The 25,945-nt window shown below is 43.0% G+C and overlaps 1 protein-coding gene and 1 pseudogene across 4 annotated transcripts in view; one reads left to right on the top strand and one right to left on the bottom strand.

Annotated features, from left to right (window-relative positions):
* Positions 1-25,945, top strand: part of LDLRAD3 (low density lipoprotein receptor class A domain containing 3) — a 287,881-nt gene that overhangs the window by 2,614 nt on the left and 259,322 nt on the right. The window lies entirely within an intron of this gene.
* LOC129008106 (wee1-like protein kinase 2) lies at positions 20,301-22,037 on the bottom strand (annotated as a pseudogene).

Raw genomic sequence — 25,945 nt, 5'->3', positions numbered from 1 at the left:
ATGGTCCATCTTCTCACCTCCTCCAGGACTGACCTTTGCCTAGACTTCCTGACATTCTCTATCAGTGAAAAGGCTTCATTTTCCCAGGAGTGAGTGTACTCCCAGGAGTGAGTATTGACCTTTTCTCCTGGAAAGATCTGCTTAACGGTGTGAGGGGTGGATTTTATTGTTTTTAACTAGCTGAGTAGCTGTGCACAGCTCAGCACAGCTCAGCTCGGGAAGATGAGGCCTAAAAGAGGCCTTGCACACCAGAGTACAAATAAACACACCTTGTTGCTTTTCATCTTCAAAGAGATGTGACTAAGGCTCCCTGCTGGGGTGTGAGATGTTTTTTCCTGACAGCCGACTTAGGCCATTTACTCTGGGATAAGTGGGGGAGGGAGAGAGATGTGAGTAGGAGAGGGTGGGGTGGTAAATTCTGGGCCTTGAAGTGTGGTTTAGACACCTTTCAGCCAGTCTGCAGGATGAGTTGAAAGTGGACTTGTATTGTCACCTTTGTAAAGCAGTTTAGAGAATTTGGAGTTTAGGAACACTTATAATCAAGTAATTTCATATTAAAGAATTGGCCTTAAGCCGGAGTAATGGCTCACGCCTGTAATCCCAGCACTTTGGGAGGCCAAGATGTGTGGATCAGTTGAGGTCAGGAGTTTGAGACCAGCCTGGCCAACATGGTGAAACCGTCGTCTCTATTAAAAATACAAAAATTAGCCAGGCGTGGTGACGTGCGCCTGTAATCCCAGCTACTCCGGAGGCCAAGGTGGGAGAATCACTTGAACCTGGGAAGCGGAGGTTGCAGTAAGCCAAGATCATGCCACTGCACTCCAGAGCAAGACTGCCTCAATTAAAGAAAAAGAAAAAAGAATTGGCCTTTACAACCTTGCCTGTTTGTGTGGGCAAGGGAAAGGGAGGGAACCCACTATTAGTGAAGCATCTCCTGTGTGTGAGATGCTTTGCTCATTACTTTAAGCACATGATCCCATTGAAACTTGCCAAGGATATCATGTGGCAGGAAATCATTGTATGGTTCAGGAGAGATTGATAATACCCAGGGTACCACAATAAAGGCTGAAGCCTAGATTCTAACTTAAGTTTCTCCTTTCGCCCAACCTGGGCTGTTCCCACTCTGTTTCCAGGCTTCCTGCATCATGCTGTCATGCTTTTTCTCCACAATGGTCTTTCCAATTGACACAGTGAGATTGTTTACATGAATGCTCCCCCTCCCCAAATCTGTTCACTTTGTGGTCACTGCCCAGGATCTATTCAGCAGACACATCAGCTTTCTTTGCAGGACACTTTGGTGTTCGTGGTAAATACATAAAATACATCTCAATCCTTATGTGGAGATGAAACTTTTTCAGAATAACTGGTCCTTTTGCTGTGTGTGTGGGTGAGTGACAAACACACTAGGCGGGGAGATGATACCAGCCAGGGTTCGATTTCTTGTCCCGAATTGTAGTTACATGGGGGTTCGTTTTCATTCTTTGAGCTCTAAATTCATATTCCCTCCTTAAAATGTGTTTATTGTATTTTAGAATTTAAAAAATAAGGTACTTTCCACCATGGACATGCCTTGGAGTGATGGAACTGTTTTTAGCTATGGGATTGCCCCAGGGACGGATCTATTTTTGGTTGTTGGGTTTTCTTGTTTGCTCTTTTCCCCCTCTTTCTGTCTTAGAAATATTTAGGAAATGCTTGGACTCTTCTAACCATGCAGTTTTGTTGTTGTTGTTTTGCCAGTGCCTCTACCTGACAACCAGGGAGATTTTTAAGTTGGCTGATCGTGTGTGTGTGTGTGCTCACACGTGCGTGCGTGTGTGTGCATGTGCATATGTATGTAACTGCCTTCTATTGTGAAAAAATCTACTCATTTGGATGCTAAGGAGTACCTTGAAGATGTTTGCTGGGAGAGCAGCCAGGTACTTTTGATATGCCATATTTGCTCATCACATCATTGGCTTGATGTTTAATGTATCTTAATATAGTACGTGGACTTTTATGACAGAGTAACTGCTTGGTCAGGGGGAGAGCAAAAGTTTACTTGAGGTAGGATTCTTAGGGCTTTTGGAGGTGGTTGCAGGGATGGGGTTAGTCTCGGGCAGGGTTTCTCAGCCTTGGTACCAATGACACCTTGGCCTGGGTAGTTCTTTGTTGTGGGGGTTGTCCTGTGCATTGCGGGATGGTCACAGCAGCATCACTAGTTCTCGATGCCTGTATTGGCTTCCTCTTCACCCACAGCGGTGACAGCCAAAAATGCCTCCGGACATTGCCACATTGCCCCTAGTTGAGAACCCCTGGTCTAGCGTGAGCAAGTGTCGTTGCCATGCATCTTGAGCATTATTACTGTGCATCCTGAGTGTGTCTTCTGGATGCAGGGGGTCAAGATGCCATCCTACTCCCAAGGGCCTTTGGGCTTTGGCTTTATGTTTTGTAGCCACACAGTTCCATGGGAAAACCCATTCTTAACCAGAAATGCCCTCAGCACTGACTCTTTCCCTCTCACTTTCCTCTTGTGTCAGAGTGAAAACTTCTGGAATTTTCTATATGTGGTTTCCTTGGGAGAGACATATGCAGAGAAAGCAGCTGACAGGCAGGTGACAGCTGACACCAAAAACCACCTGGTTCCCTGAATGTTAAACCTGGGAGGTTCAGCAGCCCTGAGGGCTATAGGAGCACAAGCTGCCAGATTGCCTTGGAAGTCTTGTGTTGAAATCCTAACCCTGGAAGTTCCCCTTCCTCCACTCCACAGAGTAGGTATTGTTCTTCTGGGCTCCCCTTTCCCTCCCCGTAATTCCTTCTCCCTTGCCATCAAAAGGCCTTACAACTTGATTCGTTCTGCAGGTGCTTGGGAAAATCATCTCTACTAGCGGCAAGCTGTGTGTGTATGTGTTTTTAGAAGTTTTCATCTTACACTTTTTTCTCTAGTCACTTTGTTGCTCTGTGTCGCTTTATAACACTTCAGTCCCTTTAAGACACCTTTCCTTCCAGCTGTCATTTTGCTTTGCTCTGTTCCAAACCTCCCTTAGGAATTGTACTTCCACCTCTCTTCAGACTAGCCACATAACTTATCTGCAGCTGTCTTCTTTTGGGCATGAATTCACAGGATGCAAGGTGGCACCCAGAGGAGGACGATGGCTTCCTGGGGAGAAGTGCACATTGTTTCAGTTCAGGCCCATTTATCTGAAACCATGCCTCTTGGAAAAGCCTTCTCTAGTGAGGAGCTCTAGCTTCCTGAGTATGCAAATGTCATTTTCTTTGTCTTTGGATAATTAGAAATTTCTTAATATTTTATTTGATTGCTCGTCGTTGTGCCATCATCTCTGCCACACCCAGGCACTGTGTCTATTTCCGGGGGTAGGCAAAGCCATGTAAAACTTGTTCTTTGCCCTTGAAGACCCAAATGACCCACTGATGGAAATGAGGTTGTTGACCTTCTTCGTTATCTGGGAAGGGTAGAGGCTCTCCGCCAGTGTTATCTCGGAGGCATTTCTAAACAGGAGATACACTGATGGATCTTGGAACTTGATGGGAACACAGAGCTGTGAAGATGTCACAGTGCCCAGGCAAACATGGGTACTGTGTCTTCAGGGATATTTAATCAATGTGTCATTCTTGAACAGGTTTCAGAGGTGATAACATATGTCCTAGTTTGCTTCTTTAGCTTTCAAAATAAAATACCGGTATACGTGTATTGGTGCTCTGTGACTTTTCTAGCTCTAGGCTTCTGAGGTTTGACCTAGAAATGTCTTCTGTGGCTGTTGGACAATAGCCTTCTTTACCTTATGGTCATACACAGTGTATATGTGTATGTGTGTATGTGTATGTGTATATGTGTGTATACCCTGTTTATATATATATGCTGTATATATAAAACCTCTCTTACCTTCTAAATCCTACTAGATTGAAAACTCCTTGAGGGACTGGGATCATATATTAAATGCCTATGATACTTTTTCTTTTGTGGTGTCTAGAAGAGTGAGAGTGGCTCCCGTTCATTAAAGGTTTACTCTGTCTGGCAGGGTGGCAAGCACTGTATGTGTCTTATTTTGTTATAAACTTCTTGAATTACAAACACTGCAAAAATAATACACGGGGGCCAGGAGCAGTGGCTCATGCCTGTAATCCCAGCACTTTGGGAGGCCGAGGTGGGCGGATCACGAAGTCAGAAGATCGAGACCATCCTGGCTAACATGGTGAAACCCCATCTCTTCTAAAAATGCAAAACATTAGCCAGGAGTGGTGGCACGCACCTGTAATCCCAGCTACTTGGGAGGCTGAGGCAGGAGGATCACTTGAACCCGGGAAGTGGAGGTTGCAGTGAGCTGAGATTGTGCCACTGACTCCAGCCTGGGTGACATAGTGAGACTCTGTCTCAAAAAATAAAAAATAAAAAATAAATACACAGACTGAGTACGTGCTTATGATACAAAATTCATACAAATTAGAAGTAATGGCAATAATAAAACATTAAAATCTTCCTTCATCTTCCTTTCCCATTTCTCTCCCCTCCCTTAAGTAACTACTGTGAATTGTCTGGTATATATCAATTTAGCTTTAACATGGATTTATAATTATATACAGGTACACACACACAGACATAATTTAATGAGCTCCTGCTTGTCTCTATTTGTAGTTTTTTGGCTGGCTTTTTAACTCAGGTACTATATTTCATCAATTTTATTTCGAGCCGTGTGAACGAGTCACATCTGTCTCCTGTTGTTTAGACATTTCAGTTAGTCCCAAGCAATTTGGCAGTTTCCCTCGCCTTCCCTTGCTTTGCTCGGCTCTTGAACAGATACCCCTGTTGCTGCTATCTCAGAAGCACAGCTGATACACCTTCAGTTATTTGTGTTTTCCTCCTTTAATTCTCTTAAAGCGCTGGCTCTTGCTTTGCAAGAAAATATGGAATTATGGTAATTTCTTGCAGTGAGAGATATTTGCTTCACTGTTATCAAATTCATGCTGTTTCCCTGCCTCTTTGTGTATACACAAATGTGTTTAATTTTTCATTTCAATGCCACATTTTAACATAATCTTTTGAAGGACATTCTAAATAGCAGGTCAGTTCAACCGGGGCAACACCAGCCATGCACATAACTGGAGGGAAGTGACGAAATAGGAACAGCTGTGACCAAGTTTACCCAGGCACTGCCAGTGACCAATATAAATCACAGCTTCCGCCCACCCCGTGCTTTTAGAAGATGCAGTTGGCCATTAGGTACATCCTGATGTCAGAGATGTTACAACATCAAATAAAAGTGTATTCCTGGCCATCTTTCTTTCCGCGCTTATATACCTACCCATTCTTTTAAAAACAGCTTTCTGGTGTGTGTACATACTATAATTTATTTAATGCTTTCTCTGCTGGTGGATCTTATTTCATTTTCAGAGCAGTTTATTCAGGTGGGTAGTATGCTTTACCATTTTATAGATGAGGAAACTAAAAGGTTCAGTAACTTTCCTAAACCTTCGACCAGTAAGAGATAGTTTCAGAATTGGCACGTGGGTCTGCGTGACTTAGACTTGGTCTCCTAACCACTGGCCCTGCTGCTTTGGTATAGAATAGAAATCCAAGTCTGTATGTGTTGGGAGAAGAATTGCACCGTCTACCTTGTGCTGGAGAATTCCAGCATTGCATAGGGATGTCAATATTGACTCCATGCTTATCGTGTTGGATAGAATGATTTGTTAGAGAGCCATTGGAGTGGGGGGCATCTCAAGTTGATTCTACTCAAATGGCCTGTCTTTGGCAAATAGAAACTGCTGTTCTGCTGTTCTCCTATGTGGAGAACATATCAGTATAGGTGTTTAAATTGGCTTTTGCATAGACTCAAATTTATTAAACAAAAATAAGAATAAACAAGTTATTTCAGCACCACGACACTTGCCTTTGAATATATTAATGATGGAGACAATTTCTTCCCCCTTTATGGGAATATTTTGTTAGAGTACCAACCAAAAGCAATTTCTTTTCAGCACTTGCCTCAAATAGTGCTGGGTGCCAAATAGAAGGGCCCACTGTTCAAAATGTCTGGAAATATATTTTCTAGACAGAGATACAGTACTGATGATAATGCCTCATATGAAAAGAGAAATTAAAGTATTTTTAAAATTACTTTCCGACCCTGAGCTTAAGCTTATATGGTCCATGTATGAGAGAACGTTTCCTGAACTAGAGATTGATGTTGTTTATTGTGGAAGCTGAAATTTTAATATGTTGCTCCAGAAAGAAACTAGAAATAATTGGCCCCATCTTGTTGCCTCAAACTAAGGGGCTCTTGTGAGAAAGTAGGCAGTGGTGCCTTGTGAGAAAGTAATGCCACAGGCCTGTAAAGTGTTAGCTGCAGGCAGAGCAGAGTGAACCCCAGGATTTTAAACTTACTCCCAAGGCCTTTCCAGAGACCTGAGAACCAGACTCTCCTTTTATTGAGTCATTGTGATATCAAGAGACGGGTGATAAATTGGGTGAATTCGCTGTTGCCCAAATCCAACTGTGATTTTTGACAGACAAATAGCGCAGTGTGCAGACGATGTTGTCTCTGTCCTGGAGAGCGGCCACAGGGAGGGAGGGCAGGCCCTTTAGCTTACTCTGAAACAGGCCTTGGGCATCCGGGTGCTGCAAGGATGTGGAGTTTATGAATAACTTGATTTAGAAGACTTGCAAACCCAAGGTGCCAGTGTTCCAGGTGGCAGTGGGACACTTATGTGTTTGTTGGCATAGAGAAATGAAAGCATAAAGGGTGTTTAATTTTATTGCATTAAAAATCCCTTCTCATTATTATAAGACCCAGTGAGTTTGGCTTGGCGAATGTCAGAAGTGTGTCCTCTTTGATGGCATTACTGGAACATTTTCCTTCAGCTTTAGCCTTGAATCAGAGCAGTGTTCTCCAGGCGTCATTAAACTAATTGGACATGGCTGAAAAATGAGCCCTAGTCACACTTGTAGTTCCACAGTCCGTTGAAAAAAGCCTCTTGATTGATTTGGAAAGTTCTAAATTTAACTTGTTTTTTTATTATAAAAATAAAATTGGGGGAATTTGGGGAGGTGAAGAGTGATTAGCAACATAGGGTATTTCATCAGAGTTAAAGCTATAAAGAATGGTTAATGCTAAGAGAAACCAGAACAGAACTAAATAAGGTGTTTCAAAAACAGATTGATAAAAACATTGGCATAAGCTTGATTAAAAAGTATGATACTAGCAAGTCAGCCCAGCTGGCAGGAACCTGGGGAAGCAGGATTGGAATGAGTTGATGCTTACTACTGTAAAAGAGATAAAGTTGGAAATAATGACTTTTACATTAAGAATATTTGGTATTAATGAAAGATAGAACTAATATTGTAAATGTTACAGTGTAACAATGAACATTGGTGGATCCTATGAAGGGCAGTGGTGACATAATAAAGGTTTAGCATACGCAGAGTTCATTTATGTTGTTCAAGTAAATGATAATGACAATACAAGAAAAGCTAACAGATGTCAAAAATATAATAGGGTTCAGTTTTTGAATAATAAGCATACCAGAACAGTCAGAGATGGTACAAAATATGAATATATATATATATATTCAGAGAAAGAAACACTGCCCAGAATTGAAGGGCAACATCAGCGTCTTTTAAAAGTACCCATAAAATGTGACTTGGCAACAATCCTGAATGGAAAAAAGAATTCTCCTGTTTTCCTGTGTGACTAAAGCTCCATGAGGCGGGATGGAGTCTATTGTGTTTTTGATGTCTATCTTATTTGTTGTTATACTCTAGAACCTGATTCAGTGCTTGGCCTAGTGTCAGGCACACAGTAGGATTTCCTCTAAGTTACCCACAAGAAGGAATGAAGGGGGTCACTAAAGACGTGACTATGACTTTGAAAAAGAGACGGAATTGGGAGAGTCAGACTAAGCCATGGTGAATGAAATTTACCTGGCCAAGCTAACTTTGCCTTTTGGTGAAAATTGCTTCTTCTTCGCTAGAGTTTAGAACAGTCTCATTGATCTTCAAAGACTTGGAAAAATCTTTACAAGATATCCCTTGGTTTAAAAAGACAAAGAAAAAGAGGCCTTTGAGAGGGCAATGTATTATAGCAATTTTAAATCAGGTGATAAATTAGATTCATTATGAGACTAGCATGTGACATATCAAAAGGGTTTCTGACAGTCTAATGAAAACTGCTATGCATCTTAATTCCATTTGAAAGGAGTTTACATAGTTTACTTAACAAGTAGGAGAGGTCACCAAGAGGAAATAAATTAAAGCAGGTCTGCTTTATAAAATAACAGTATTAGGCCGGGTGCGCTGGCTTACACCTTGGGAGGCCGAGGCGGGCAGATAATTTGAGGCCAGGACTTCGAGACCAGCCTGGCCAACATGGCGAAACATCATCTCTACTAAAAATATAAAAATTAGCCGGGCATGGTGGCACATGCCTGTAATCCCAGCTACTTGGGAGGCCGAGGCATGAGAATCGCTTGAACCTGGGAGGTGGAGGTTGTAATGAGCTGAGATTGCACCATTGCACTCCAGCCTGGGCAACAGAATAAGACTCTCTCTCAAAACAAAACAAAACAAAAAAATAGTATTAAACACATGAAATAGTAAGGCACGGTTGGTTATCTTCTGGTCTATTTTAAAAGGAAATAAAACTTTGCTGGTCAAACCACGCAAATGATTCCAGGAAGGAAGCACATCAGTAAATATAACATTAAAGGTAAGTGGAAGGCGATATAAATACATCAACTGAAGACTAAATGTAAAGCAAAATGTTACTCTTATTAAAAGAAATCACCTATCTGCTCACTTTAGGACACGTAGTAAAATCCAAGAGATATAAATAGAGTGAAAAGTTAAGGAAATAAAATCCATCATGTAAGGACTACTTTTATGGTATCATATAAGTAATTTCATAGCATTAAGCATTAAAATAGATAAACAGGGTTACTGCTAATGACAAGATTCATTAAACAACAAATATCTGATCATCCCACATAAAAAGACATGAAGAATTAGGAACATAATGAAAGGGTGTTGAAGGTTCTTCAAGTATAAAATTAGCTGGTGCTTGCCAAATTTTGGAAGGTTAAAATATTTAGAGAATACATAGTTCTAATGTTTTAAGTAAAGTCTGTGGGAATGGGGAAGTGCTCATCAGGTGCTGAGGACTGGGTGGTGTGTGCAGTGGGAATGCTGGGTGGGACTGACCCGTTCCTTGGGGAGCCCCCAGGGGCCTTTCCTACACACACCTGCTCCCTGGATCTACAGAAGTGCTCACTAATGGAAGCTATGGGGATAAAATCCTTCCTGCTAATGAGATGAGAAGGTTGATTAACTTTGAGTTGGGCTTAGTGAGTCTGACACCAGTGGCTGACCAAGGGGAGTCTGCTGGTGGGAATTTACAAGAGCAGCTTCGGGCCTCTCATATGGGTGGAAAGAGGACTTAAAGGTTATGGAGAAGAAAGTGTATTTTTGTTATATATTATTAAGCATTCACATTATTTAAATTATTCAATAACAGAGCTGGGTATGGTGGCTCATGCCTGTAATTCCAGCTACTCCGGAGGCCGAGACAGGAGGATTGCTTGAGGCCAGGAGTGGAGACCAGCCTGGGCAACATAGCAAGACCCCCATCTCTAAAAGTAAAATTCAAAATAATTATTAGAAAACATTTTCCTGGTTGAGTATAGTGTATTTTCTTTTTTAAGATTTTACCATATGGATTGTGTAGAGCTTTGCTACTCTTAGTGTGGTTGACAGACCAACAGCATCAGCATCACCTGAATCAGAATCTGCATTTTAACAAGATCCCCAAGTGATACATGTGCATATTAAAGTTTGAGAGGCATTGATGTGGTGATTAAGAATACAGGCTTTCGAGTGAGTCAGTCTGGGTTCAGATTCCAGCTCCTTGCCTTGACCTTGGCTAGGTTTCTTAAACTTTTTAAATCCATCACATCTTCGTCTGTTAATAGGTATAATAATGGTCCTTACCATATAGAAATATTTTAAATAAGATAATGCATGCAAAACACTTAAGTTTATTTTTATTTATCTTATTTATTTATTTTTTTTGAGACGGAGTCTCGCTCTGTTTCCCAGGCTGGAGTGCAGTGGTGCAGTCTCGGCTCACTGCAAGCTCTGCCTCCCGGGTTCACACCATTCTCCTGCCTCAGCCTCCTGAGTAGCTGGGACTACAGGCGCCCGCCACTACGCCCGGCTAATTTCTTGTATTTTTAGTAGAGATGGGGTTTCACCATGTTAGCCAGGATGATCTCGATCTCCTGACCTTGTGATCCGCCTGACTCGGCCTCCCAAAGTGCTGGGATTACAGGCGTGAGACACTGCACCTGGCCACACTTTATTTATAATTGCTCACTAAATGTTATTGATTAGTAATAGGTTTATTATAAAAACTTGGACAAAAGGTAGAAACACATAACATACAGTCTACCACCTAAAGATTTTTAACACTTTGGTTTATTTATTTATATTTGATTTTAGATAGTTTTGATCATACATGAAGTATAATTTCGTGTCCTGCTTTTTTCACTTATGAATATAGCATAAGCGTTTTCCCATGTTACACTAATCTACGAGTACAAGGAGTCTCCCATCACAGAATGCTGGGTGTATTCTTTGATGTTGGCTGTAAAAATCATCTGACCCACCCAAGCCAGCAACATGCTGCCTCACAGCTTATATCCTTGTCTATATGTAGGAGATGACATTACCTGGCCCTCTGCTTTTACATGATAGTCATGAGAATCCAGTTAGAATCGTGTAGGATGTAAAAACAGCTAGTAAAAAGTAAAATGAGCTGGGCGCGGTGGCTCATGCCTGTTATCCCAGCACTTTGGGAGGCTGAGGCAGGTGGATCACCTGAGCTCAGGAGTTTGAGCTGGGCAGCCTGGGCAACATGGGGAAACCTCGTCACTACTAAAAATACAAAATTAGCCGGGCACAGTGGTGTGCACCTATAGTCTCAGTAGTCTCAGTTACTTGGGAGGCTGAGACAGAAGACTCACTTGAACCCAGGAGACGGAGGTTGCATTGAGCTGAGATCGTGCCATTGCGCTCCAGCCTGGGTGACAGAGTGAGACCTTATCTCAAAAAAAAAAAAAAAAAAGGAAAAGAAAAGAAAAAAAGTAAAATGCTGTACACATCTGTGTTATTTTAAGTGGGTGATTCTAATATGTAGGAAAACCCTAAAAACAGAAATTACCCATTGACTTCACAATTCCACTTCTAGCACTTTAACCCAGTGAAATAGTTTGCAATGTGTACAAAAGTTTGGCAATGAGGCTACCTGTATTTGTGGCAGTATTGTTTATAGTGGTGAAACACTGGAGACTAACAAAATGCTCACTAGTAGGGGAGAGTTATCGTGCCAGTATACTAAAATACTATGCAGACATTAAGAAGGATGTCACTGACCTGTGTTCTCCAGTAAGGTGGCCACTAGCCACCTGGGGCTACTGAAATTTAAATTAGTTAAGTTTAAATAAAATGTAAAAATTCAGTTTCTCAGTCACACCCAGCCTATTTCAGATGCTCAGTAGCCCCATGTGGCTGGTGGGATTGGATAGCACAGACACAGAGCATTTCTGTCATTGAGGAAAGTTCTAATGGACAGTGCTACTGTAGAATAATTCTTCCACAGAAAATTCTTACGAAACAGATGATTTAAATTTGTAGTGTGTATGTGTGTGAGGTACAAATTGCCCCATGGTGCTTGGTGCCCAGCACTTCATTTCTTTATTTTTCTACGTTCAGTCCAATCTGGCTGTAGTAGTCCCCACTCACTAAAAGCTAGAGATCTGGTGTCAGTCACCTCGAAGAATTGACCTTTGGTGTAGGCCAATTCTTGAGGGCCCTCCTTTTCCCCTAGGCTCTCTCAGGACTCCTGGGTGCCTGGTCTGATCATTGGTGTTACTATTGCATTTTGTTCCAAAGCCTGTTGTTGCCTAGCCTTGGACCTTCTTTCTTCCAATTTCTTCAGTCCACCTCTTCCCATCAATTAACTACCCCCTACATTTTACAGCAGTGATATTCAAGGGTTGGGGAAGAGGAAGCCACTCTTCCTCTCCCTCATTGAGATTGATGGGAGAGTGTTACCTAAGGGGTGGAAAAAAGGCTGAAAACCATACTACATGAGTACAAGGTAACAACCACCCCAGACCTTGATTCATGTGTGCATATGTGCGCTGCTCTTGTCTAGTTTGCAGACCCTCCTGGAAACTTTGCAAGAAGGCTCTGTGGTCACTGGACCTTCCATCCCCTGCCCTTCCCAGCAGCATTGGGCTTCCAGGCGCCCAGGCCTTGCCACAGGGGTGAACTGATACAAATCAAGATGGTGTCGGTACCATAGTGATCCCTGTTTCTTGTTGGCTTTTTTAGCACATGATTCTGGTCAGCTTGATGGAGAAGGAACGCCATCTCCCAGCTCGCACCTTTTCCCACAGCTCAGCGCAGCCGTATGCATTGTGTGCTCTTGTTTGCTGTCTGGTCTTACTATTAATTAAGGATATGACTGTGTTTCCAGACAGTTTATCAGAGAAAGCTTCCTGTTCACCCTCTGAAACCTGGCTAGTGAATCTCCTTTTCTAGAAAAGTGTCCTCCGGAATCTTCAACTCCCAATCAGAGAATTAATCTCTGACTTCTTAATGGCTGCCTCTAACTTGTATTTGTTCACGTAGAACTTAACACACAGTATTGCAGTTTATTTATGCTTGTTCCCTATACTTGAGTGTTTATTAAGCCTAGATGATTATAAGAGTAACTTGGTGCTTTAAAATATATTTTTAATTACTTTAAATTATCGAATCTTCCAAATAGCATAAAAGATCTGAGAACAGTATAACAAACACTAGTGTACCTATCATATAGATTTATCAGATTTTTAATATATGTCATTATAATTCAGGCTTTCCTTTTAAAAGAAAAATGTGGCTGGGTGTGGTGGCTCATACCTATAATCCTAGCACTTTGGGAGGCTGAGGCTGGTGGATCACTTGAGGCCAGGAGTTCGAGACCAGCCTGGCTAACATGGTGAAACCCCGTCTCTGCTAAAAATATACAGAAAAAAAATTAGCCGGGCAAGGTAGGGTACATCTGTAGTCCCTGTAGCTACTTGGGAGGCTGAGGCATGAGAATTGCTTGAACCCAGGAGGCTGAGGTTGCCATGAGCTAAGATCTCACCATTCTACTCCAGCTTTGGTGACAGAGTGAGACTCCGTCCCCTGCCAAAAAAAGAAAAATGTATTACAGATAGAGTCAAAGACTTTGCCTCATCCCATTACTCTCTCTTGGCCCAGAGGTCATCACTATCCCCAAATTGGCATGTATCCTTTCTGTCCCTGTTTTTAGTCTTTTGCTACTGATGTGCACTTATATCCCTTGCATAGGATTTTAAAGTGTACATAGGTGGCTATCAAATGGCCTACGCTTCTGCAGCTGGCTTTTTTCATTTACCTTTATAATTTTGAGTTCTATCCACATTGCCACATATAGATACAGTTTATTTTAGCTGCGGTAGAATATCCTATTATATGAATATACTACACTTTGCTCATTCATTTCTTAACAGGATATTTAGATTATTACCATGACTAGCCACACTGCAGTGAAAATTTTTGTGCATAATAGCAGGACTTTCTCTATAATAATATTCTCGAAGTAGAATTGCTGATCAAAGGATTTGCACGTTTTCAACCTGAGTAGATATTGCCAACTTCTCTGTAAAATGGTCCTGCCCATTTATCCTCTCATTAGTGGTTTATGAGAGCATCTGTTTCTCCACCTTTCTTCCAACATTTGGTATTTGGAGTTTTTAATTTGTTTTTCCAAGGTGCAAGGTGGTGACTTGCTGTGTTTTGTTTGTTTTGTTTTGTTTGTTTATTTTTGAGACGGAGTCTTGCTGTGTCGCCCAGGCTGGAATGCAGTGGCACGATCTCGGCTCACTGCAACCCCCCGCCTCTTGGGTTCAAGCAGTTCTCTGCCTCAGCCACCTTAGTAGCTGGGATTATAGGCTTGTGTTCCCACATCTGGCTAATTTTTGTATTTTTAGTAGAGATGGAGTTTCACCATGTTGGCCAGGCCGGTCTTGAACTCCTGACCTCATGATCTGCCCGCCTTGCCTCCCAAAGTGCTGGGATTACAGGCGTGAACCACCATGCCTGGCCTGCTGTGGTTTTAATTTGCCTGCCCCTGATGACTGGTCAGGGGAGAGGTGGACTGTGGCCAGGCCTGTTTCCTCATCCCCTGCTGAAGTGGATAATGGATGGGGAACCCCAAGGCCATTCATGACAGGCAGTTAAGAGGTGGTTGTTCTACTGTCAGCATGGCATGAACATCCAGGCCCCAGCTCTGGACCGTAGGACTGGGTGATAAGGTCTCATTGTGCTGGAGATCAGAATGTTTCCCAATTGTGTGGATTCTGGCGCCCCTGTGGCTCAGCATATAGAAGGCAGTGAGCCTCAGCCATGTGCTCCTCCTCCCTGGAGGGTGTCTCATTCTGTGATGCTGGGACCACTCATCCAGGGTGCGCCGCTGCAAGAAGATACGCAAAGCAGTGGTGAGCCCCTTTCTGGGCTCCGCTTCCAGTGGAGGTGTGGGAGAGTGATGGTTCAGAAGGCAAGCTCTTGAACCAAACAGTCTGAGGTCAGGTCCTGGCTGCGTGACCTTAGTTAGGCCAGTTACAGAGCTGCTCTGCCTCAGTGTGTTCTTTACCTGTAAAAGGAGGGTAAGGTTAATAGCAGCCTCATGGCATTCTTGGGGAGAGTAGACAAGATCATGAATGCAGGTTGCTTAGCCCATGCTGGCATTTCAGGAGCACTCACCACATGCTTACCAATCCATGCTGAGACTAGGGTTGAGGGCTGGGAGTGTCATTTATCTCAAACCCCCAGTGCCTAGCTTGTTGAATGAATGAATGAGTTTCTACTTAGTGACTTCTCAGTTGTACTTTGGTTTGTACAGCAGGCTATGTAAAGCTTTTGCATTTTACTCTAAGAGTAATGAGAATATTAAAATTTTTTTTAAATTTAAAATTTTTGTGTGTACAGAGTAGGTGCGTATTTATGGGGTACATGAGATGTTTTGATACAGGCATGCAATGTTTCATAATCACATCATGGAGAATGGGGTATCCATTCCCTCAAGCATTTATCCTCTGTGTTACAAACAATCCAATTATACTGTTTTAGTTATTTTAAAATGTACAATGAGGATATTTTAAACCAGGGATGACTGTGATCCTGTTTGTGGTCTTAAAACAGAGATGAGGACTCTTGATCCTCCTGAAAATTTCAATCCTGAAATTTCTGGTCACTAATCATGAACTTGAAATTAGACTTTTGTGACTCCTCATTTTCACATTTTCACTTTAAAAAAATTATTATTTGCATTTTTTCCCCCTCCTTGAAATGTTCTTCCCTCTGTCTTCTTGATCTTTTTGAAATACATTTAAATAGCCTTTTTCCTTTTTTGTTGATTCTAAAATCCTCACGTTTTTGGAGTTTGAACTTGAGCTTGTCTCCGAGTTCTAGGGGTATTCTCTCTTGTGACCTAGGCCATAATGCGGGGTCAGTGCTAAGTGAGATTCTGGAAGCAGAGTCCTCAGAATTCCAGGTATATTTTAGTTTTGCTGCTAGTTCAAATGGCTCATCTCAGTCTTGTTTTGCCTCTACAGAAAGTACCTTTTTCTTCCTAAATTTTGGGTTGAAGAGGGTATACCCACCCTCTGGGGCCATCATCAGGACTAAGTAAGTGGCTGATGATCATTTTCCATATGTTGGTTCTACACTGACTTCAAAAGGGTATGAACAGCTTGCGTCTGGGAGGCTCATTAAGTTTCCTGGGCTCTCTGGACCACCTCCAGTTTAATGAGTTCATACAGTGGACTAAAGAGCCTCAAAGATTATGAAATAGAAATGCCCTTTCTCTAAGTATATTTAGGGGAGGACACACTGACTGTTCCCTTTCCTGTTTAAATATGTTATATTTGTTTGCGAGATGGAAGAGGAAGGTAGAATGAAAAGAAATTAAAATCTCTGTAGACTTGAGCTATTTGCATACATAGGACACCATGAAAAGGACATTTAGTGGATTCAGAACTCAACGTGGGTGGGGAACAAAACAGAGGGTAAAAAGACTGGCTTTGCAAAATAAATAACAGTGTCACTTGGAAGTGGTGATCTGAGTGAAGATATGGAAATAATGTGGTAAAGACTAAACCAGAAGTAGATATACCAGAAGAAGACATAATCAAAACGACACAGAGATCAGAAGTACAGAGATGTAGATGTTAATGGGAGAACAAAGTAGAGTTATATGGTGACAGTCAGTCACAACTGTGGAGGGAGGAAGGCCAGGCCACAAGGACGATAGATTTAAATGCCATTTTATTAAAATTTTAATTACTGTCCACTTGCATTGCCTGAGATTTTGGGATGAACATATTTGTGTCTGTGCGTGTATATGAAACCAACCAATGGTCCCATAGATAGTTTTTTTGGGTAAACATAGAAATTGACCCTTCTGGTCCTAAAGCTTGAAACTTACATTTTTAAAATATGTGTTCCTTCCTCAGGAAATGATCTTCAGGCCTCTTAAAAAAAAAAAAAATCAAAGAACTGAAACTTGCCAGATCACCACATTCTGACAGTTAGATGTCAGAACCCCTCATTCATCACGATTGTTTCCTTGCCCCTCCCAGTTCTGTGTGTATGTGTGTTTTTTTTTTTTTTAACACGTTGTTACATTTCTTCCCTAAAACCTCTAGTTTTAAGTTATTCAGGGAGATTGATTTAAGACCGAGTCTCCTCAGCTTTACCACCCAATTAAAGCCTTCTTCCTTGGCAATAATCATCATCTCAGTCATTGGCTTTCTTTGCGGAAAACAACAGGACGTAGACCCAACTTGTGGTATTTCTGTAACATATATACCCACATATAAACACTGCTGTTCTTCGTCCTAGGAAGAAATTCAGCATTGGCCATAAGAAGTCTCCACTCTGTATGTGCTTACCATCTATTTTTAAATGACCTGTTTGGTATTATTGTCACTGGCTTTTTAAAACAATTGCTTATTTTTCACTTACTTGTAGATCAGTATAGTAGGTATGGTTGGATGTGCAGAACTTTCCCCTGACCTTAAGTAATTAAGAATTTATGAAAAGAGGGAAAACATGCACGTGGGTCTCTGAGTAAGGTGTTGTATAGTAATGTGGTGAGTGGCACAAGAGTGATATAGACCTAATGTTGCTGGAGTTAGAGGAGGTCCCCATTTCTTCCGGCCATGATGAATAAACAAGGATTGGGAAGGCAGTCCTTGACGTGATGGAATTCCAGGATGGCGTGGGCTGGGTCCCAGAGGAGAGAAACTATGCAGTGTATTTGGGAAGCCATAAGTATTACAAGTTTGCTGGAGTCTTGAGCAATGGAAGATAAAACTAGAAAGAGGGCATTGTCTACTAGGAACACTCCTACTACTAACCATGTTCCCAATTATTTGGTGCTTACTGTGTCCCAGGCAGTGGGGAAAGTGCTTTACCCACTGGATTTTTTTGAATCCCTTCAAGATCCCTATGAGGTCAAGACTGTCGTGATCGTGATTTGACCCAGTAGGAGACTGAGGTTCAGAGAAATTGAACAGCTTGCTGGGACTTGGGTGAGAGCGAGGTTGTGAGTCCTAGGCTTTTCCAGCCCCACAGTCTTGCTTTGGTGGATGGGGTGGTGATGAGGCCACAGAGACCCAGCTTAGGACTTGGGGTTTGGGCTTTGGGACATAGGCACTGGGAAGGCTTTCCCTTGCTCAGGGCTCTGTTTGGAAAGCCTGGAGTTAGCCTCTACTTTGGAGGTTGTCGTCTGTCTGAGTGTAACCAGGGCCTGGTCTAGGCTGTCAGATGCAGGCTAGAGGGAAGAAGGCCCAGATTTGGACACCATGGAGGGAATGGTTTCACTTGAATGGTGAGAGTAGAGCTGGGTTTGTAAATTAGGGTTGAGCCTGGGTGTGGTGGCTCATGCCTGTAATCCTAGCACTTGGGGAGGCTGAGGTGGGAGGATCACTTGAGCCCTGGCGTTCAAGACCAGCTTGGGCAACATGGGGAAACCCTGTCTATACAAAAAATACAAAAATTAGGTTGGGCATGCTGGTGCACACCTGTAGTGCCTGCTACTCAGAAGCTTGAGGTAGGAAGATAACTTGAACCCAGGAAGTTGAGGCTGCAGTGAGCTGTGATTATGCCACCACACTTCAGCCTGGGCAACAGAGCAAGACTGTCTCAAAAAAAAAAAAAATATGTAGTGCTGAGAAGAGTTGAGCTGGGGCGGAAGTGGAGGCAGCCAACTGAAACTGATTAGTATAATAAACGCAATTCCCAGGCTTGGATATTATGGACCAGTAAAGTAATGAAAAAAAAGAAAAAAACAAAAGCTTGGGCTCCTGATGTTGAGTCACCCGCTTTTATTTGATCAGATGAGAATAATGAAAACAAAATCACTCTCTAATTATCCCATCATTATTTTATAAAATAAATTATGTTTTAATACAAAAATGTTGTAATGGCTCATCAGAATAAAGGATGGTCCTGTAAGTGGAATAAGTTTAATTCTAAGAAGAGCTTGCTGCAATTGTGCCTTCATTTTCTACTTTTGTTGCTAACCAGTGAACCCTTTGTCATGGACCAGGGTGTTCTTGTAACACACATTTGGGAACTGCTGGTAGAGACTATTCTGTTCAGAGGCTTGACTGGGAGGGAGGAGGCTCCAAGGCTGTGGCTGGGGGCCATGGGAGGGTGTAGGTAATTTGTTTTCAGGTATGTGGGTATTTAGGATTTCAGGAAGGGTTTTCTAAAGCAGGAAGCCCTCACTATGTGCCGAGAAACTGGGGAGGCCTTTGTGAAGATAGGAATGGGTAAAAAATTCTGGAGAGAGGAGGGAGGAAACCAAAAAGAGATGGGGGAATAAGATTTATTTAGCATCTGCCAGGCATGTGTTAGGAGAGAGGTCTGTCTCATTTAATGCTCTTAAATAGTCTTTGGGGTCAGAGACACACTATTTTTTTAAAAAATAGTGTGAGGGTTTATTCAATTTAAAAAATTCGCTTTTTAAAATCAGGAAAAGAAGAAAATCCAACAGCAAAAAAAGCCATTAATCATTAACAGGTTGCATTCATTAAGATGACACAAACAATTTATCAAATACCTTTATGACCAATATTTTATAGCAGATCCTGACTGTTATTAACTTTTGGATCTGTGAAGCTGGGCCCTGCTGCCAAGGCATGTTACTACTGACCTACTGAATTCTCTTACCCTTTTATCACGTAAAATGTTCTCTAACATAAATTTTTCATTCTTTGTTAGTGACGTATGACAAAGAAGAGTACTCTACCTGTAATTTGTCTTTGGACAAGATAAAATGCTTTATTTAAAAATGCAGGCTGGGCGCAGTGGCTCACACCTGTAATCCCAGCACTTTGGGAGGCCGAGGCGGGTGGATCCGAGGTCAGGAGTTTGAGACCAGCCTGGCCAATATGATGAAACCCCATCTCTACTAAAAATATAAAAGTTAGCCAGGCGTGGTGGTATGCACCTGTAGTCCCAGCTCCTCGGGAGACTGAGGCAGAAGAATCTCTTGAACCCGGGAGGCGGAGGTTGCAGTGAGCCGAGATCGCACCACTGCACTCCAGCCTGGGCGACAGAGTGAGACTCCGTTCCAAAAAACAAAAAACAAAAATGCAGTATTCTTTTCCTTTAAAAATGTGTACATAAAAAGGATTTGGATAAAGTATGATGAAATAATAGGAAACAAAGCCAAATTCTGATAAAATAAAGGGAAATTGGTGAGGCTTGGAACATCAAACCAGTCAGAACATGGCCCCAAGAGAGGCAGGGCAAGTAGATGGAGAACAGCCATGTCAAGTTTTCCTTGAACCTTCTCCATCCAGCGTTTTTGTTCTGCAAGTTAACACCCAGCTCAGAGATGTCCAAGTTATATACAGTCTTACTTTTACCCACCTCATGTAATGGTGAAGCCATTTATTTAATAAATACAATATCAGAAAGGGTATATATATTAGGAGACCCACTTCCACAAAGGGGCTGGGAACTCTTTTTCAGAAATAGCATCATATAACCTGGGAAGTACTGTGGAAATCCAGGCACATTTTCTTGTAAACTGTTACTTGAATTCAAAACCAAATTCTATTCCTTTCTATGTACAGTGAATCCCTGGGATCCTTGGTGGGGAATCTACAACAGCCACCTCCTAAGCCATAAGGCCAAGCCAAGGGCTGTTTCCTGTTTTCTTCCTTTAGTTCAGAGGCTCATGCTGTCCTGAGGTAAAGCTTGAAGACCTTGCACTCTTTCCTTCTACCAGGCATTTGGTGTTTCCCGATCCCGTGTGGTCCCAGAGACCCCAGGGTCACCATGATGGAAGTCTCCCTTCAGGGACTGGGCCTGCTGGGCTTCCCTTAGTTCCCTTTCCAGTGCAGCTGTCTTGGACTTTTCCAAATTCAGCTGCTGCTAGAGCTCTTCTGCTTTCCCCAGGGAGGGCCAGGGCCAATTTCTGACCAGAGCTGCTGCAGAAGGTCTCTCTCCTGGATCAGGGTGGATCATGTGCTTGAGCAGACTGTAAAAGTCTTCTGAGAGCTCCTGAGGAATGTCTGGGAAGTTACTCTCATTGTTATGGTGCCATGCAGCACTGTTGATGGGTAATGTCCTTACTCCTTCAGCCACTGCAGTGATTAATCCCAAGGCAAATAGGTCTGCTTTGGGAAGGTACTAATAATCCTCTTGCAAAATCTCATTTGCCAGGAAGCAACTATCTCCTTTTTCCACTTTGAGTTTGCTTATTGATGTCACATGGCCTAGGTCACCAATTTTATATATCACACGGGCAGAGAGAAACTAATCAGCTTCATTTTCAACTTCTGTGACTCCAGAGGAGTCATTTTGCATCCTGTGACAAAGGAAGGTCTTACAAGGTTTGATGTCCGGGTATACCATGCCAGAGTTGTGGCTGTGCTTAAGTTCAAGGGAAATCTGTAGAAGGATGTCCTTGAGTTTTGGCTCTTGGAAGTGATTAGTAGACTTAGTGTTTTCAGATATAGCAGCCTGCAGGCTCCTGCCATTTCAGTATTCATTCTGAATGATCATATGGTTATCTTCCGCCCGTGAGGGGTAGCAATGTACCAGGTGGGGTGGTGTCCAAACACTGTATGAGCATAAACTTCATGCAAAGCCAAATTCTCAGGTGAAATCCTGCAAAAGTTTTCATATAGTGCTTTATTGCATAAACACTTCTATCCAGGCTTTTAATGCACTTGTAGACTGTACCAAATTCACCAACCCCAATTTTTTCTACCTCCGAGCATTCTTTTTTATAGTAGGAAGCCATGTTGGTTTCTCATAGAACGCATGTCTCAGCAGGCAGCCCTTGTTCTTCCTTGCCTTCCTCTGGACCAGCTTCCTCCAGATCATCTCAAATTTTCCTCTTGACACCGGATTGAAGGAATAATTTTCTATAGGACTTTGGGGTGAAGGGATTAGTACTGACCAGAGCCAGTGAGGTCATCTCATCCTTGGGAGGAGTGGATGTGAGCATCAAATGCTTAGAGCCTCTGGAAGGAAGCTTCGCTGTTGGAGAAATAACGTCTTGCTCAGTAGGCTTTTGGGAGTAGAGGGGCTGGCACCATGTGGCAGCTTGTTCCTGTTGCCTTGTTGGCCTTGTGTCTCAGGATATTTGAGAAGGTGTGACACTGGAGTCCTCAAAATCTGATCTGGATTTTCTTTTTCTTTTTCCCGAGGTGTGTTGAGTTCATGCACGTTACCGAGAGGAGTCCTGGGCAATGTAAGCATTGCCTCTGAATCCTGCACTTCACTCTTCTCTGGGGTCTGGCTCTGGGCCTCCCTGCTTCCTTGTGCTTTCTTTTGCCCTTCATTCTGAGTCTCTTCTTCAAAACAGGAAAAGCTTACTTTCTCAGTTTTAATGTTTTAATTTAATTTATGTTTAATGCCTCAGTTTTTTGTTAATATTTCTGTCATCCATCTCAGCCAAAGAGCTTTACAACGTAGGCAAGATCTATTGCAAGAGAACACCGTGATTCTGCAGAAAGAGGAGAAAATTATTTAACCTGGCAGGTTTCACAGCTCTAGCCTGCCTTTCCCTCTACCAGCTAACAGCTAGCTGTTTCAGATGGTTGAATTCGTCACGTGTGGCCTCATCATTTGGTAACTGGCAGATGGGACTCTGTCGTCTACAGATCTGTTTACGAACAGTCCTTTCCTAAGTGCATATGGTGTGCGTACCAAGTCCCCGGCTCAGAGTCACGATTTTATACACAGGTTCCAGCCGCGGAATTCACATGCCTTAGATCGGGGGGCACTTCCCCCTCAGGACACCGAAGCTCAAAGAGAGGAAAGAAATCCCTAATATTCCAGATGCAGCCAGGATTTCAACCCAGGCCTCTGTCTTCTCGGTCGAGGTCCTTCTCACTTCATGTCCGTGGAGGCTTCTCTACTCACGTTGGTGTGAACCCCAAGGGGCTTCTCCTGAAAACTCATAATAGAATCTTTGAACAGCTGCCCAAGAACAGATTTCAGATTTTCAGCCATTTTCCTCTTTTAATGGAAGCTCTGACTGGCTAGTTGGTTAATGGGTCCTGGTTCTCCCAAGCCACTTAACTTCCCAATTTTCAAGCGTTATCCATGGAGAAAATCCACTCTGCAGAAGCTTATGACTTAATGAGCTCAGTCAAAGTCAATGTGAAGTTGCAGGCAGAAGCTTTGATCATTGTGATAGGCGTTTTGGTTTCCACCGAGCAGAGAATGGGAAAAAGCTTTGCCCGTGATTTATTAATCACTTCCTTGGCTGAGCTGTCTTGCCTGGCTCTCCTGGGAAGCACCAGTGTTGAGGTTGCTCAGGATTCAGCCTCAGCGTGGGCTTTAGTGTCCATAGGCCCCGTGTTGCCTTGTTTCTGGAAGGCTTTACTGAGCTGGAATGCAGCCAGATGTTGGAACCAGAGGTGCACACCTTGAGTAAACTCTCTGCTTTCAAGCAGCCCTTGAGGCCCCTTATTAGCAGAACCAGCTCCTCCAGGGAGGAGGCATGTGGGGCCCATGTGCATGCGTGGAGTTTTTTTCAGAGACCCACTGATAAAATATTTACGTCAGTGACATGGTATCAAGTCCTGCTTTGTTTATTTTAAAAGTCTTAATATAGCATTAGCCATGAGGATACCGGCTTGTTTGCTTTTGGTTTCTTGCTTGTGGTTTTTGTTTTTATGAGGAGCAAAGAAGCTAGGCCTGATCTTCTGGGAAAGTAGCCTGCTGTATGTTAGCCACACACTGGAAGAGGAAAACTGTTCTGTGTGGAGTGCTTACTGTGTGCTCCGGGTACTGTCCTTAGTGCTTTTAGGTCATTATTTCTTTAATCCTCTCACAATCATTCAAGTAGGTGTCACAGGTTAAATTGTGTCCCCTGAAAAGATACATTGAAGCCCTAAAACCTGCTACTTGTGAATGCAATCCAATTTGCAAATGGGGTCTTGACATATGAAATTCGTTAAGACACAGTTCTGTTGGACTGGGGTGGGCCCTAATTCCCATGACTGGTGTCTTTGTAATAAGAGGGGGCACACAGACACTCACAGAGGGAAGATGGCCTTGCGAAGACAGAGGCAGACACTGGAGCATGTAGGTGCAGGGCAAGGAATGCCAGGGATTGCCAGCAACCTCCAGAAGCCAGGGAAGGAAGGATTCTGCCCTGGAGTTTTCAGAGGAAGCATGTCCCTGCCAACACCTTGAACTTCTAGCCTCTAGAATTGTGAAAGAACATATTTTTGTTGTTTTAAGCCACTCAGTTCGTGGCAATTAATTACAGCAGCCCTTGGAATTGGTATAGTTAGAATTACCTAGAAGAATATTAACCCCATTTTATAGATGAGTACATCAAGGCTGAGAGGTGTTAAGCATCTTGCCCCAGGTCACTCAGTTCATAAGTGGAGACAGACAAATCAGGTCTTGCATAATGCCGCTGCCAAGTCCGTGCATTCATTTTCACGATGGAGCCAGCAAGGTGATAACTTTCTAATGCTGGATATCTAGGACATCTTAATGAGCAGTTTAGTCTCAAAGGGAGATTGCCCAATTGCAGTTTAGATCTGCTTCTAATCCTGGATTTGGCCAGAAGATTCCTTGATTGACTCTGGGGGAACCTTTACTTTTACAGAGAGGATACAGGCCCTGAATTTCTGTCCAGGGGATCTAAGCATGGGGTGGAGTATGCCATCTCTCCCTGCTGCTCAGCCAGGCCTGTGGGTCATCAAGGACCCAGCCCATTCTGCAGAGAGTTTAGACAGCTTGCCCAAAGTCTATCTGTAGTTGGAAGAAGCATGACTGGAAGGGAGATAATGAAAGGGTGCCATTTCTTCCTGATCTCTCTAATTCTGCCTGTACCCTTACCCCCATCTGAACTCCCACCCCTGCCTACACTACCCCTCCATCTGGGAGAGAGAATAGGAGGCAGGGGTCATGTTTTAGAAAGGATATTATTTCAAGGGCGTTGGGACCCCAGTGAAAGATTTTATTGAGGGGAGTGACATGACCTGTTGGACACTGTGATGGGCTGATTTGTGTCCCCAAAACTCATATGTTGAGCCCTAACACTCAGTACCTCAGAAGGTGACTGTATTTGGAGATAGGGCCTTTGAAGAGGTAATTAAGTTACTTGTTAGGTAGGCTGTTAGGATAGGCTCTAGCCCAGTTTGACCTATGTCCTTGTAAGAGGAGGAGTTTTAGACACACAGAGAAACACCAGGCAATGCACATACACGGAGGAAGGACCACGTGCAGACACAGTGAGAAGATGGTCATCTGCAAGCCAAGGAGAGTTCTTGAGAAGCCGAACCTGCTGACTCCTTGAACTTGGACTTCCAGCCTCCAGAACTATGTCTGTCGTTCAAGCCCCTCGGTCAGTGGCATTTTGTGATGGCAGTCCCAGGGAACGAATATAGAACCAAAAAGATGAATTGAGCCTCAGGGCGGAGAATGGATAGGGGAGCAATATTGTGGGTATTCAGAACAGCTGGGAACTCGCGGGAAAGAGGAAGGTGGTGTGGACCAGGGAGAGCTACAGAGGTGGGAGGAAGAGGACAGATTACAGAACTGTGTAGGAACCTTAAAACTGATTATTGGGATGGGGAAGGAGTGGGGGAAAGAATCTAGGAAGTTCCCAGTATTCTATCTGAATGGATGGTGGCTCCATTCACTGGTTTATGGGAACAGTGAAGGAGCTGCCGGTGAGGGGGAGGAGTCCCAGTTGTCAGTAAGATGTTCTCTGGCAACTGGTTTTTGTATTTGGAGCTCAGACAAGAGATCTGGGCAGGGATGGAGATTTGGAAAGTACTGGCATCTAGATGACCACTCAGCTGTGGGTACCAATGAGGAGGAGGAGACGAAAACTTGTTAAGCACAAAACTCCGTGAAACCCCAGAGTTTCACAGAAACCAGATCTTAAGGGAAGGCACCACCGTAGGAGAATAAGAAGGGGAATCACTAGACCACTGTGCTAAGAAACTGAGGGAAAGACTGTTTCAGGATGACAGTTCAAGACACAGGCCAGGATTTAGGAGTTATCCGCGTGGAGATGTTAGCGCGATTCATCAGTGAGAATCTTAAAGGGGGAAGAGCAGAGGACCAGAGAAACCACAATAGCTTAAACTTTTTTTTTTTAATCATTTGTTTTCAAATTGGTAATAGATATAATGGTATAAAATTTGAAAGAGAATTTCTCATCCCTGCTGCCTCACTGCACAGTTTACTGGTTACCAGTTCTCCAGCCCGGAGGAAATCAGCCCTCAGATTCTTGTGTGCTACTTCAGAGGTAGCTGTTTACGTGCAAGAATGTATGTAGGTAGGTATGTCTGAACAGATAGATAGTCTGAATTTAATTTCTTT

This window comes from Pongo pygmaeus, chromosome 9 (assembly GCF_028885625.2).
Source record: "Pongo pygmaeus isolate AG05252 chromosome 9, NHGRI_mPonPyg2-v2.0_pri, whole genome shotgun sequence".
Classification (NCBI taxonomy): domain Eukaryota; kingdom Metazoa; phylum Chordata; class Mammalia; order Primates; family Hominidae; genus Pongo; species Pongo pygmaeus.
This window is presented reverse-complemented; position numbering and strand designations above follow the sequence as displayed.